Source organism: Chinchilla lanigera, unplaced genomic scaffold (assembly GCF_000276665.1).
Source record: "Chinchilla lanigera isolate Chin_1 unplaced genomic scaffold, ChiLan1.0 scaffold00012, whole genome shotgun sequence".
Taxonomy (NCBI): Eukaryota; Metazoa; Chordata; class Mammalia; order Rodentia; family Chinchillidae; genus Chinchilla; species Chinchilla lanigera.
The window spans coordinates 20748846-20761826 of record NW_004955413.1 but is presented as its reverse complement, the minus strand read 5'-3'; the positions used below and the strand labels follow the sequence as shown (position 1 = coordinate 20761826).

Here is a 12981-nt window from a genome sequence, read left to right as displayed (position 1 = left end):
AACCCCTTCAGGGGCATGGACCCAGTGAGCTTCCTTCCTTCCACTAGACCCCACCTCCTATAGGCTCCAGTATCTGTCAGTCACGCCACAGGCTGAAGACCAAACTTTTTACACATTGGCCTTCGGGAAACGTTCAAGGTTCAAACTACAGCACTCCATGAGAGTAGGGAATTTGGCTCATCCATTTCCATACTTCCAGTAGTTAAGACAGAAGCAACAGAGTAGGTGCTCTGTCAATCAATCAATATTAATAAGTATAATTGAAAATGTGAATGGATTATTATTATATAGCACATGCTATGAAGTAGGCATTGAATAAACAGAAAAAAATAAACTACTTCAAAATGCTGGCTGTCTTCCCTTTCCTGGAGTCTAGCGTTTGTGATGATGAAGTGTATGAATATTATGACATAATTACTATTATGACAATAGTAAGACAATGAATGAGGCCTAAGATACTCAGTTTCTTCAGTAACCTGCTTCTTTATTCTCTCTTTTCAAAATTTAGCACCACTGCCCAGGAAGCTGTGCCTTCCTCAGGCCCCAGACCCTCAGGCTATTTTTTTACTTCTTTTGAACTTGAAGCTGCTTTTGATGTCTGTTGTAGTGTCTGAAGAAAGCTCGCACACGTAGGCTCTGCTCCCACATCTGCTTGGCTGACCTTTCTGTTGCACGTCCTCTCAGGCTGGAGAACGCATAAGAGAGAATGACTATAAATAGGGTCTGGAACATCTGCCTAATTCTCTCCTTTTCTAGAACATTTCTTCCTGGCTTACTTAATTTTCATAGCTATCTCCATGACATGGTCTGGAAAATTGCTAAGTAATTTCTTAGAGGGAGAATTGCTTCTTTTTCTAGCGGGGTTATTCCTTCCCTACCAACTACTGGAAGTACAAGTTATTCCACTTAGAAACAAAAAAGCCTTAGGCCAACCAGAAGAGAATCAGAAAGTTGGGTGTTAATGTAGAATGGTGGTGTGGTGTGGGGCAGCTGGACAAGGTGGGAAAGAACTTCAGCAGAAAAGTCATAGCAGCCGGGATTTTTTGTTTGGCTAGTTTTTGTTTTTGTGGTACTAAGGATTGAACCATGGGCTTCATCTAGAGCTACATCCCCAGCTTCTTTCTAAAAATTTTAGAGACAAGTTCTCTAAATTTCGTTCTCTAAAAAATTTTGAGACAAGTTCCTAACTTTCTAAATTGCCCAGATTGGGCTCAAATTTATGTTCCTCTAGACTCAGCCTCCCAGAGGGCTGCAATTACAGGTGTGTACCACAATGCCTTACCATGAACCAGAATTTAAATCTGATTCCACTGCTCACTAGCTCTGTGACGTTGGGTGTTGAACTTCTCCAAACTTGAGATTCCTGAGCTGAATAAACAAGGATAATAGCAGTACTTATTTCCAATGAACACTGTGAACTCTGAATAAAAGAATGCTGTGAAGTGCTCTCAGCGCATGGTACACAGTCCCACTCAAAACTTTTGCTATTTAACAGTAGCATAAGAGCTCAGGCTTCTTAATGTCAGACATTTAAACTAAAGCATTATAGGTACTAGATTCCATGCTAGCTCAAGCAACATCTTTATTTGGATTTGGATTGCAGTGTTAAAAAGACTTGTGATGCACCTTTCACTGCTATATGTCAGAATATCTGTGTCACTCCTTGTATATAGATATTTGCATGTTTTCATATCTACATATATGTCAATGAACTGGTCAGATGACTAACAGCTTTGTAGTCTGACACCCCCACCCAATTAAAAAATTCTCACGAGCTTTATGAATCTCCTGTCTCATACATCTCCACACCTTACACCCTGTAAGACACTCTTCATGCATTTTAGAGCTATAGAGACAGGGTCATGGAATTCTTTCACATTCATATAAATTAAGTCACAACGAAAGAGTACTTTTGATTCAAACCTCCTCGATTTTAATATTTAATTTTCTGATTTGAAGTGGCCAGTGTCACTTTTTTTTTTTATCATTAACTGACTTAAAGTGACCCAAGTCCCAGAGAAAAGAAAATATAATTTCTTTTCTGTACCTCAGATGGAGCTTATTTATTTATTTATTTTACGTGAATTCTTCTGTGTTAAAAATAAATGATCAAAAAATAGGCAGCACAGCAGTGATGTTACAACCTTTGCAACATCTTACTGTTTAAGTGGAACCGAAATAGCATTCCAGGGTGGAAAGTGGAAAGAGTACATTCTGTGTTCTTGACTCTCTGTCCAACAGAGTTCAACAGTTTCTTAAGGCTGATAGAACAAAGTACTGAAAGCCACATGGGATAAAGTAAATAAGCTAAAGGTTGAGGTAGACAGGAAAAAATAAGTAGGAATTTTCCTTCCCTGCCAAGGAAAATCAATTTTCAATGATAAGGGCAGGGACCTGGGTGTTGGAAGGTATGAATCTGCCACAACTGCTCATGATCTTGAGTGATTCATTTGACCTTCCTGCTTGAACTTTGCATTTTAAGAAATGGGCTGTGTGAACTACAATTCTGGAAAATAGGAAAACTGGTCAGCACTTATGAAGCTATCAGAGTACAAAATCATTCCTGCTAAATGTCACTTTAGTTATTTATATTAGAAGAAATAAAGCTAAAAAGATGAACATTTTAATCAGATAGCCAGTGGTTCTATTTATATATTAGTAGTTAATTTAAATCTTAAATCCTACCTTCCTACACCCCTGATTACTCTAAGATGTATCATTGGGAAGAGGGTGCTATTCTTCATTGGCCAGTCATTGCGTTTAGGAGACAAAAGATTTGGATTTAAGTTCTTATATAGCAAGATCTTAGGAAAGCCATTTAACTGTGCTGAATTTCCTAATTTAAAAAAAATAAAGCTATGCCTTTTTGAATAAACTATTAAGAGGATTACATGAGATAATCTGAGTGGGAGTGTTTGGTAGCATATGCTGGGATAGAAAGCCCAGATGCTGAAATCAGAGAAGAATTTTTTTCAAATTCTCACTTCATCTCTACTCAACAAGATGATGCTGGGACCTGAGTTTACACACTGGGAATGTGCTTGCTTACCTTGTGGAAGGGAGTAAAGTACCTACTTTAAAAGGAAGGCAAGAGGAAGAGTTCCTAAAAACTCCAATGTACATTTGGCCCCAGAAAACTTACTCCTGCCAAAAAAATTCCCTTTAGAATTATAATGATATAAAGACCCCCAAGAAAGTTAAATATAATATAACAAGAAAAATATTCCACATTTGTATATAATATTAAGAGTAACAGTAAAATTGACATTTGTGAACTGGTCAGGGATGTAAGAAATATAAATTATATTGCAAATATCTTTGAGGTCTCCTATGGGTCTTTGTTCACTGCCACATCATCTCCTTCCTCCTAAGATTACTACTCCTGAATTTAAGTTTCTTTTTTAAAACTACATATGCAAGTACTCTTAAAAAGTATATTTTAGTTTTTAAAATGTTTCTGTTAGTGGATCTTTATTATGTCAATACTTCTCTGAACTTTTGGATCCACATTCTATTTGTGAAAGTCATTTACATTGTTTAATTATAACTCATTCATTTTCACAACTACATAACATTTCATCACATAAGCACACGGTCATTCATTTATTCATTAATGTACATTTGTTATATTCCCACTTTGCTTGTTAGGAAAAGTTACCCATGATCCCTCGTTTTCTTTTCCCTCCCAAGTTTTGACTGTTTTGTAAAGGAAGAATTCAGATTCTTTCAAAGTGTTACTGAACCCCCAAAATGTTGTAAAGATAAAAAAAGTAGCAACAACAAAATGAACACATCACATGCATCTTTTCATTTAATCATTTCATCTGATATTAAAAATAGTCATTTTATAGAATGCCACAAAAAAAACTCTTGGAATTAATAACCAACTTCAGCAAAGTAGACTTCTACAGAAAAAAAAAAGCTATAGTACTCTGAAGGAGATTGAAGAGGACATCAGTGAATGGATAGAGCTGCTGTACCAATTCATCACAATCCCAATCAAAATTTTGATTGGGATTGTGATGAATTGGTACAGCAGCTGTATCTGTATGGCCATTTTGACAATATTTGTTCTGCCTATCCAAGCACAGGGAATATCATTCCATTCACTGATGTCCATTAAAGATCTGGAGGAAACAATGCTAAAATTCATATGAAACCAGAAAAGACTGCCATTAGCAAAAGCAATTTTGAGCAATAAAAGCAAAGCAGGAGGCATAGCAACACCTGACTTCAAGCTATACTACAAAGCAATAGTGATTGAAATGTCATAATACTAGAACAAAAACAGATACGTGGATCAATGGAACAGAACTGAAAATACAGAAACCTTCCTAGACATATTCAGCTATTTAATCTTTGACAAAGGATCAAAAGCATATGTTAGAGGAAAGATAGCAAATTCACCAAGTAGCTTTGGGAAAACTGGTTATCTGCTTGTAGAAGATTGAAACTGGACCCTATCTCTCACCATGTCCTAAATTAAAATAAAATGGTTCAAAGATCTAAACATTAAAGCAGAAACATTAAACCTACTGGAAAATAAAATAGGTAAAACACTTAATGACATGGGAATAGGAAAGGATTTTCCAGCAGCAAGAATCAATAAGTGGGATTCTATCAAAGTAAAAAGCTTCCGTATGGGCAAGAGTATCAGTCCGTAGAGTGAAGACACAGCTTACTGAACGGGAAAAATTTTTTTGCCAACTACTCCTCAGATAGAGGGCTAATATCCAGAATATGCAAGGAACTCAAAAAAAAAAATTAAACAGTCTGATGTTAATTTTTTTGAAAATTTTAAAACTTTAATGAAGAAATACCATTTCTTTTTTTTTTGGTTTTTCTCCGGTACCGGGAACCGAACTCATGACCTTGCGCTTGCCAGGCAGGCTCTTTGCCGCTGAGCTAAATCCCCAGCCTTGAAATACCATTTCATAAAATAAAGAACATAGTAAGCAAAGAATACTTTCTGTACTAAGACTAGTTGAACAGATCCCAGATTCCTAAAGAAAAACCCGGTGAAAAAAATGAGTACAACTTATTTATGAACATAACATGGAAAATTTTGAATCAAATATTAGGAAAAGTAATCCAGCAATACATAAGTACATATGCTTGAACTGGTTGAGTTACTGCAGAACAGAATGTTCTTTAGGCTGGCATGGAGGTGTATTGCTGCGGGTCCAGCTACTTGGGCATCTGAGTGAGGCAAAAGGATGAAAAGTTCAAAGTCAACCTTTGCAAATTATTCACACACAAATTATTCATTTCAAAAAGAGCCTGTTGATATATCACAGAGATGGAATTCCCCTAGAGTGTAATACCCAGTTCCAAAAAAACTTAGTGTAAGAAAAATGTATTTAATGACTACAGCAACTTTAAAGAACAAAAATCACAATTCTTGCAATACAAGAAATTAAGCACTTTTAAACCCAACATTTATACAAACAAAGGACACTAAGACCAGTCAAGAAATGGGCAAGACAAATGAAGAAACACTTCACAGAGGCAGAAATACAAATAGTCAACAAATATATAAAAAAATGTTCTACATCTCTGGTCATTAGAAATATAGAAATTAAAACAATGCTAAGATTCCGTCTTACTCTGGAGAGTATGATAACCATTAAGAAATCAAACAATGACAGATGCTGGTGAGGCTGTGGTGAAAAAGGAACCCTCTTGCATTGTTGGTGGGAATGCAAACTAGTATAACCATTACTGAAATCAGTGTGGAGATTTCTCAAGGAACTGAAATCAGAAATTTCATATGACCCAGGTATACCCCTGCTAGGTATCTTCCCCAAAGAGCTTAATACGTGCATACCAGTGTTTACAGCAGCACAACTCATAATAGCTAAATCCTGAAAGCAGCCTGTATAACCATCAGTAGATGATTGGATAAAGAAAATGTGGGATCTATATGTAATGAAATACTGCTCAGCTATAAAGAATGATAAATTTGAGACATTTATTAGAAAATGGATGAATCTGGAAAGGATAATGTTGAATGAAATAAACCAGACACACACACTTAAATACCATATGGTATCTCTCATTGGAGTGAGGCAAAGTACAAACAAAGAAAAGGACAAAGGATGGATAGAAAGGGACAAGGGGATGGATCTCCTTCCACAGGGGAGTGGTGTAAGGGTGCAAGGTCAAGGGGTGAGGAGGAGGGGAAAGGGAAATAAGAATAAAGATATGCCATGTGCAGGAAGCTAATAACCTCAATTAATGTAAACATTGTCTGCCATAACGAGCTATGAAAAATGATATCAACGAGAATGAAAAATGGGATAGGGAAACAAGAGGAGGAGGGGAGGGGGAGGGAAAAGGAAGGGGATGAAAAAAAGAAAGCAACGTGCTGCAATATGTACATGTAACCATTCCCCACAATGATTGTGAACTACGTGAACTGCAAACATGTATAAATATAATAAAAATTAAAACAGAATACTCCTTTTATAGATGGGTAAACAAATGTGTAATCATAGATAGATTAGATAGATGATTGATAGATAGATAGGCAGGCATCTTCAGGGTTACAGTTTTTCCACTCAAAACTTTTTCTCTCCAAATATAAGTATGCATGTCTATAAAAACTTGCTTCTTGGTTCCTGAATATTTTAGAGATTAACAAAAAAGCCTGTTTGTATCAAAATAAGAAAGATACTTTGATAGCACCAAAAATATTTATTGTGCTGATTAGTGTTAAATATTTATTGTGTTTATGGTGGCAATAATCTAAGTGACATACCATAATGTCTTAGTTACTTTTCTCTTTGCTGAGACAAAATACCCAGCACCCAAAGTTAAGGAAGGAAAGGTTTATTTAGCTCATAGTTTGTAGAGGTTTCAGTCCATAATCAGCTGGCTCTAAGGCAAGGTAGTATGGCAGAAGGGCAACCATTTGTGGCAGCAGAAGATACCAAAAGCAACCAGAGAAGAGGGAGAGACAAGCCTCTTTTGGTCCCTTGTATTGTATGTAGCCTACCTGCCCTAGGGCGGGTGTAGCACAAATACCCTGACTTCTAGCTTTAGACCATGAATCAATCACAAACTCTGGAAGCCTGCCTGCATGACTGCATGAAGCTTTGGGGGACATCTAGACGCAAACCATGACACATAGCAAGGGTGGTTTATCAGATATTTTATTGAGATAGATTTGATAGAGAAATTAAAAATATAAAAAACGCCTTATCGAATGGAAAAATCGGGTTACTGAACTGGTGAAGAGGCACGCAAATCTGAAAAACAGAAACAAACTCCTCAGCTGACAATTTTCTATAGGCCTAGCTTTGCTTCTCTTTTTCCTGACACATGTAACTGGACTCAGCCTCTTTTAAATACATTTTTTTTAAATTTAGATACTATTATTTTCTATGAATATTTCCTTGCATCTGTTCTTCATAATATATAGCGATAAGTGAGAGAGAGAAAAAAAAGTAGTTAATTATCCTGCTCTTCATAATATACATCATATGCTGGGGAGCCATGTGTGAATAAATCCTTTCTTTCTAAGCTAAACAGAAGTTGCTCTCCCATCTGATCCACTTCCCAATAATTGAAAGTGTTTACCATTTTCCTTTGGGATTGCTTCCAAATCTCCTTCTTTTTTGAATGTGAGGCCCCAGACTCTTTCTTCTCTTCAAATGAGACGTTTGGTCAATTCCACATATAGTGCATAGAGGGACAGTCTGATTTTATTCCTGCAATATGAGCAGTATATTTGGTTTGTAACTTACCTTCAGAAAATTTTAAGCGTCTGTGGGTAAAATCTTACCATAATGAAATGATATATAACAAACAATAGATAAAAGCCCTCACTTCTAAGAAGCAAAAATAAATCAAATGGTATGATTTTAGAAGGTCATATAAATGAGAAATTTTATATGGTTATGAAATAGTATATATACAGAGTAGCAAACTCCTAATCAAGAAATGATTGATATTAAGTTTGATATATAACTACATCTTTCTCTTTTACCTGTAACAAATAACTTTTGCACTTAAGTAAGAGTGGCTTATATTAAGAGGAATTAGTAGATTTGGAATATTGTGTTAGGTGATCGGAAAATAAAATTTAGAGCAATATTCATGAAATTGGTTTATCATCTTTTCTGTTTCCTCACTTATTCCACAAAAAAAAATCTCATGAATGTAGAAAAAAGATTTGAACTGAAATAATTATAATTATAAATTATAACAATTTCCTAAGTAGTAAAAACACCGGCATATTTTGGGTTAAAATTGCTCTCTTTGGGGGTTATTAACAGCTTAGGAAATGGAACAAAAGTTTTATTTATTGCTCAAAATGTATTTTATTTATATTGTTAGGAAGGAGAAAAACCTCTAACCTGAGGACACCCAACATAGGGATCTCACTCAAATGGGACTTAAAATCCAGGAAGAGAGGCTGTGTTGTTTCAAAGAGTGGCTCTGCAGGGATGATTTCATTCGAGTTTTTGAGAAAACCAGGCCTGTGCCTTTGCTAAATTGAAGTCTGGTGTAGAGATCCTAGATGGTTAATTTTGGATTAATGAACCTATTAGTGGAAATAATGAGCAATATAATGATTATAATAAGGACTGAAAAATTATGACAATAACCCTTTTATTTTTTTCTTTTGGAAAATAGCAGAAGTGGCCTGTGGGCCTCCCCTACAGGGAGAGGCATATTTAATCCTGATGCTCATTTGTAAAGCATTTAGCTTAAAAGGGAAGGAAAAATTATTCCCAGATAATTGTTTCTGAAAGCAGATGACAGAGACAGACAGACGGACAGTTGTTTTTCTGGACACACACAGAGACAGACTGTTGACAGTAGATGTTTAGTCATGGGTGAGAATGCTTTTGTTTTAGTTACAGATCTTTCTACTAAACAGATGATATTTTCCCCTTTTAATCAGTACCGCACAAGCTTTTGTGCGTTATGAGAGTGCCCCTAATATGATAGATCAGCCGCATCTTTTAATTTAGCCCCAGTAGGAGACCAAGCCATTTTTCTTTTGCTAAGTGACAGAAGGGGACTTTTTATGTTACTGAAAGCTCAGCTGTCTGACGCCTTTGAGAGATGGTGCTATTGCATTGAACTTCCTTGAATCATTTACCAGAAATAAGCGGCTGTTTCCATTTTCCATAAAGCCTGCACAGGTAACATTATAGGGCATTATTTGACTGGCATTGCACTTAATAGTGGTGATGGGACAAGTAATTAACAGATGAGGAGGGTTCTGTGAGGCCGGCTCAGTCCCTGCCCTTCCCTGCATGTGGAAGGAGGCTCCACACCATTTACAGGCAACTCTTTGTCCTCTTATGATGCAAAACTGGTGGAATGAGGACAAGACAGAAAAGCTAAAAGCAAAGCAGATGGATTTTTGACAGAAAAGCAAAGAGCACTGAAGAGAACAATGTGTCTAGGGTTCTGTAGGCAAGGCATCTCCTTTGCTGGGATGCTCTAGGGATAAAAGATGAATTTTATAAAGAGAGACATCTGGACAGTGGGATGATAGGAAAGCATAAGCAACTTTCCTGGGGGTAAGAAAGTAAGGGGTTTCCTGGAGTGTGGGGCATTATTAAACAAGGGAAGAGAACAGATTTTAATGTTCTGTTGTTTATAAACTTGCCTCCTCTTTAGGGATGTAGTGCTCTGTACATAAACATTGGACATCCTGTCTGGATTGTGCTTCTCTGAATATTCACAGTCCTCTGGGTCTGAGCCATGGAACCCAGCTTCCTTGGCACTGTATCTACATGATACCTTTGGCCCTTTAAAGTTGGCATCTTCTGCTGGTACTTCCTGCCTTGGATACATTTTGGTGTGCTGGAAAATTTCCCAGGACAAGAGATTTCTGTGAGTACATGAATATCTTTGAACTGATAGGCTCATTTATCTACAAGGCCTTTTTAGACACCTGTGAAGTACTCCCTATGTCACCCAAACAGTATCACTATGACACTGCTATATCATAAAATAAGATTTATGAGCTTGTTGAGAGATCCAAGATGGTGAGTGATGACGACAGAAGCACAACACCTGAAAAGCCTGAAAGTGAACTGGAAAAAAATTAAAATCAAGTGTCAGGAGATTTATTTGCCCAAAGAAGTCCACAGCAAACTTGTAGTACCGGTAGACATAAGTAAATACACAAGTGAGCTATCCGTTGCCTTCACATTTCTTTCTGTTCAAAATATTCCTTTTAGATAGCACTTTGATTATGTGCTGAATGCTCTTTTGACTCTCTGAACTTTTTCTGAGACTTTGACTTTACAGCAATAAAAAAAAATATATTCAAAGGAACATCGAAGCATCCCTAAGAGAATCATTTCAATTTCTAAGCATACATCTTTGATTTTTGGAGGAGGTAATCAATTTTGTGACTTCTAAGGTTTTCTCCAAGCCCCTTGGTGTAGGAGGCACAATGTCCCCCTGGTGAGCCTCTGTCTACCCAAGAGAACAATACTGGGTCGTAATAAACGCACTGACTTGAATGTTCAGCAGGGCTATGCAATCTTGTTGGGAAGAGCCAGCCCCACAAATCGTGTAGCTGTGACTGCAGCCCTGAGCGGCACCTGGGGGAGATGAGAGGAGAGGCATTTGGATCGCTGCTGAACGTGTCCCCCTTAGATTTTTATGTTGAAACTGGATCACTGAGGTAGTCCTGAGGTAGGACCTTTAGGAAGCGATTACTAATGGGAGTTGGGCCCGGATGAATGGGATGAGCAATTCTGTAAATGGACTTAAGGGAATTAGCGAGGCCCTTTTACCTTCCCTTCGCTTTTCTATGGAAAAGATGCAACAAACTGTCATGGTGGGAGTGGAGAGAGACCAGGTCCTCACCAGACACTGAACCAGCACTCACCTTGATCTCTGGTGTCCAGTCTCCAAAGCTGTGAGGGGTAAATTTCTGCTGTCTATAAATTCCCCAGCCTCAGGAATAGTCAGCACGAATGGACTAAGCACCAGCCTCCTGAGCCCTCTTAGGTCTCCTTTGCTCATCTCTTACTGTTCTGATTATTGTGTAGATTCTATTTATATCCATTTTGCATGCAACTAGGACAGGTTGTCCATCACAAGAGGATGCCTTACATGAAGAACTGTGATTTCGGATGACAGCTACATTATTCTCCAGTTATAACAGAGGACTTGGTAAAAGAGAAGCAGGGAGATACTTTTTCTTCTACGTTCTGAGAGCATATTTACCCACATACTTTATAGAAAATTTAGTTTACTTTAGTAATCTTATGAGGTAGTTGGGATACTAGTTGGGGTACATAACTAAAGCTGCTCTAATGAACAGACACTCAACTTGCTCTAATCTAACACAGTGAGCATTTGCTTCTGCTTTACGTGGTTTAGAGCAAATGACCTTATTCGACAACAGGCTTTCCATATGGTCATACAGAGATTCGGACTCCTGCAAGTCTATGCCTCTGTTGTCCCTGAGGCCTTGGACTCCTCTGCTAGATACTCTATATTGCTTCAGCAGACAAGGAAGAAAGAGTGTGGAGTGTCACTTGGAAGATTTGTATGGACCAGATCTGAAAGCAACATCCATCATTTCTGCCTTTTTCTTAATGGCCAGAGCCATCTGGTCTCACTAAACTGCAAAACAAGCTGAGAAATACAGTTGAGTTTTGTGAACAGAAGGAAAATGAGTTGGGCTTGGGGCAAAGCCAATGAGACCCTGGCATACTGTTAATATCCCCACCTTACTAAGAGGTTAAGTAATATTCTGAAGTCACCCAGGTAATAGGTGATGAGCTTGAGTCTGAATTCAGGCATCTGACTACAGATCCAGGGATGGAGGAAGAAAGGAGGGAGGGGAGGAGAAAGGGAAGTAAAAAGGATCAAGATGCAATGGTACCAATTCCCCATGATCCATGTATTTATCATGGGACACAAAAATACACCAATAAATACAGCAGTTTTAACTGTGACACAAGCCTTCTTCTCAAGTAAACAGTTTATGATGCTTTGCATTTCCTCCAATGAATGAAATGAGGCAGAGGAAGAGTCTGTGCAGACACACGGTTAATATTTGCATACATTGTAGAACTGCAGCTTCATCTGAGATGAATGTGTGACCATCTGATTTCAGGGGGCCTTCCTGAACACCTCTGGAGATGAGAGCATGTGCTGCAGTCTGGAGAATATTTGGGGTTTCACAAACACTCCATCTATCACCTGAGATCTCTGCAACACCGTGCACCTAGAGAGACAAATGTAAATTGGGGACTATAGCCTGGGTGATCACGGCGTGATATTAGCAGCAGGCAGTGTGGCATGCATGTGTGGCAGGAGCAGACTCTGGGATCAGAATGTCTGAATCAAGGAAACCCAACCCCAGTTTCTCACTGGTTTTGAGATTTTAGTAACTTGAGTTCTTATTCTACCCGATAGCCGAATAATGATAATCCCTATCTCATAGGGATGTTGTGATCCTTCAGTTAATATGGTACTTAAAATAATATGTGACAAATCAGAAGCAACCAAAAGTGATTAGTTTTTGCTGTTGGTATTATTTCCCTTCACCTGATCAAGCTGAAGGCGTGTCACACCTATCTCCTGACACATAAAGAAAATTGTCATCTCAGCAAACAGCCATTCCATCTGCTCAATGGCTCATGCTGTTGGATGCTGACCTTCCTCTTCCTCAAACTCCAGCCCCATCAGTATGTCCAGCCAATCAACTCCACCATATTTATTGTATTTATTCCTGTCCATTTTCCTTGTTCCCCTATAGTTCGGGCCTCTTTCATGTCACACTTAGAGCTCTGCAAAGACCTTTGAAAAGCTTCCTTCCTTCTCCTTGTGTCCCCTACAATCCAGTCTCCACACAGAAGCAGAGTGATCTTTTCTTATCCCAGCTTTATGAGGCAAAATTTTAAAAATGTTGTATATTCAAGGCATACAATCAGATGATCTGATATACAAGGAGTGATCAAAATATGCTATGACTGCTTAAGTTTAAAAAAA

The 12981-nt window shown here is 37.9% G+C and overlaps 1 protein-coding gene across 1 annotated transcript in view; it reads left to right on the top strand.

Moving 5' to 3' along the window:
• Nucleotides 1–12981, top strand: part of Lmntd1 (lamin tail domain containing 1) — a 262615-nt gene that overhangs the window by 9362 nt on the left and 240272 nt on the right. Inside the window, exon 3 of the mRNA XM_013511521.1 lies at nucleotides 9640–9855. The gene's annotated coding sequence lies outside the window, so the exon portion shown is untranslated. The remainder of the gene's footprint in view (nucleotides 1–9639; nucleotides 9856–12981) is intronic.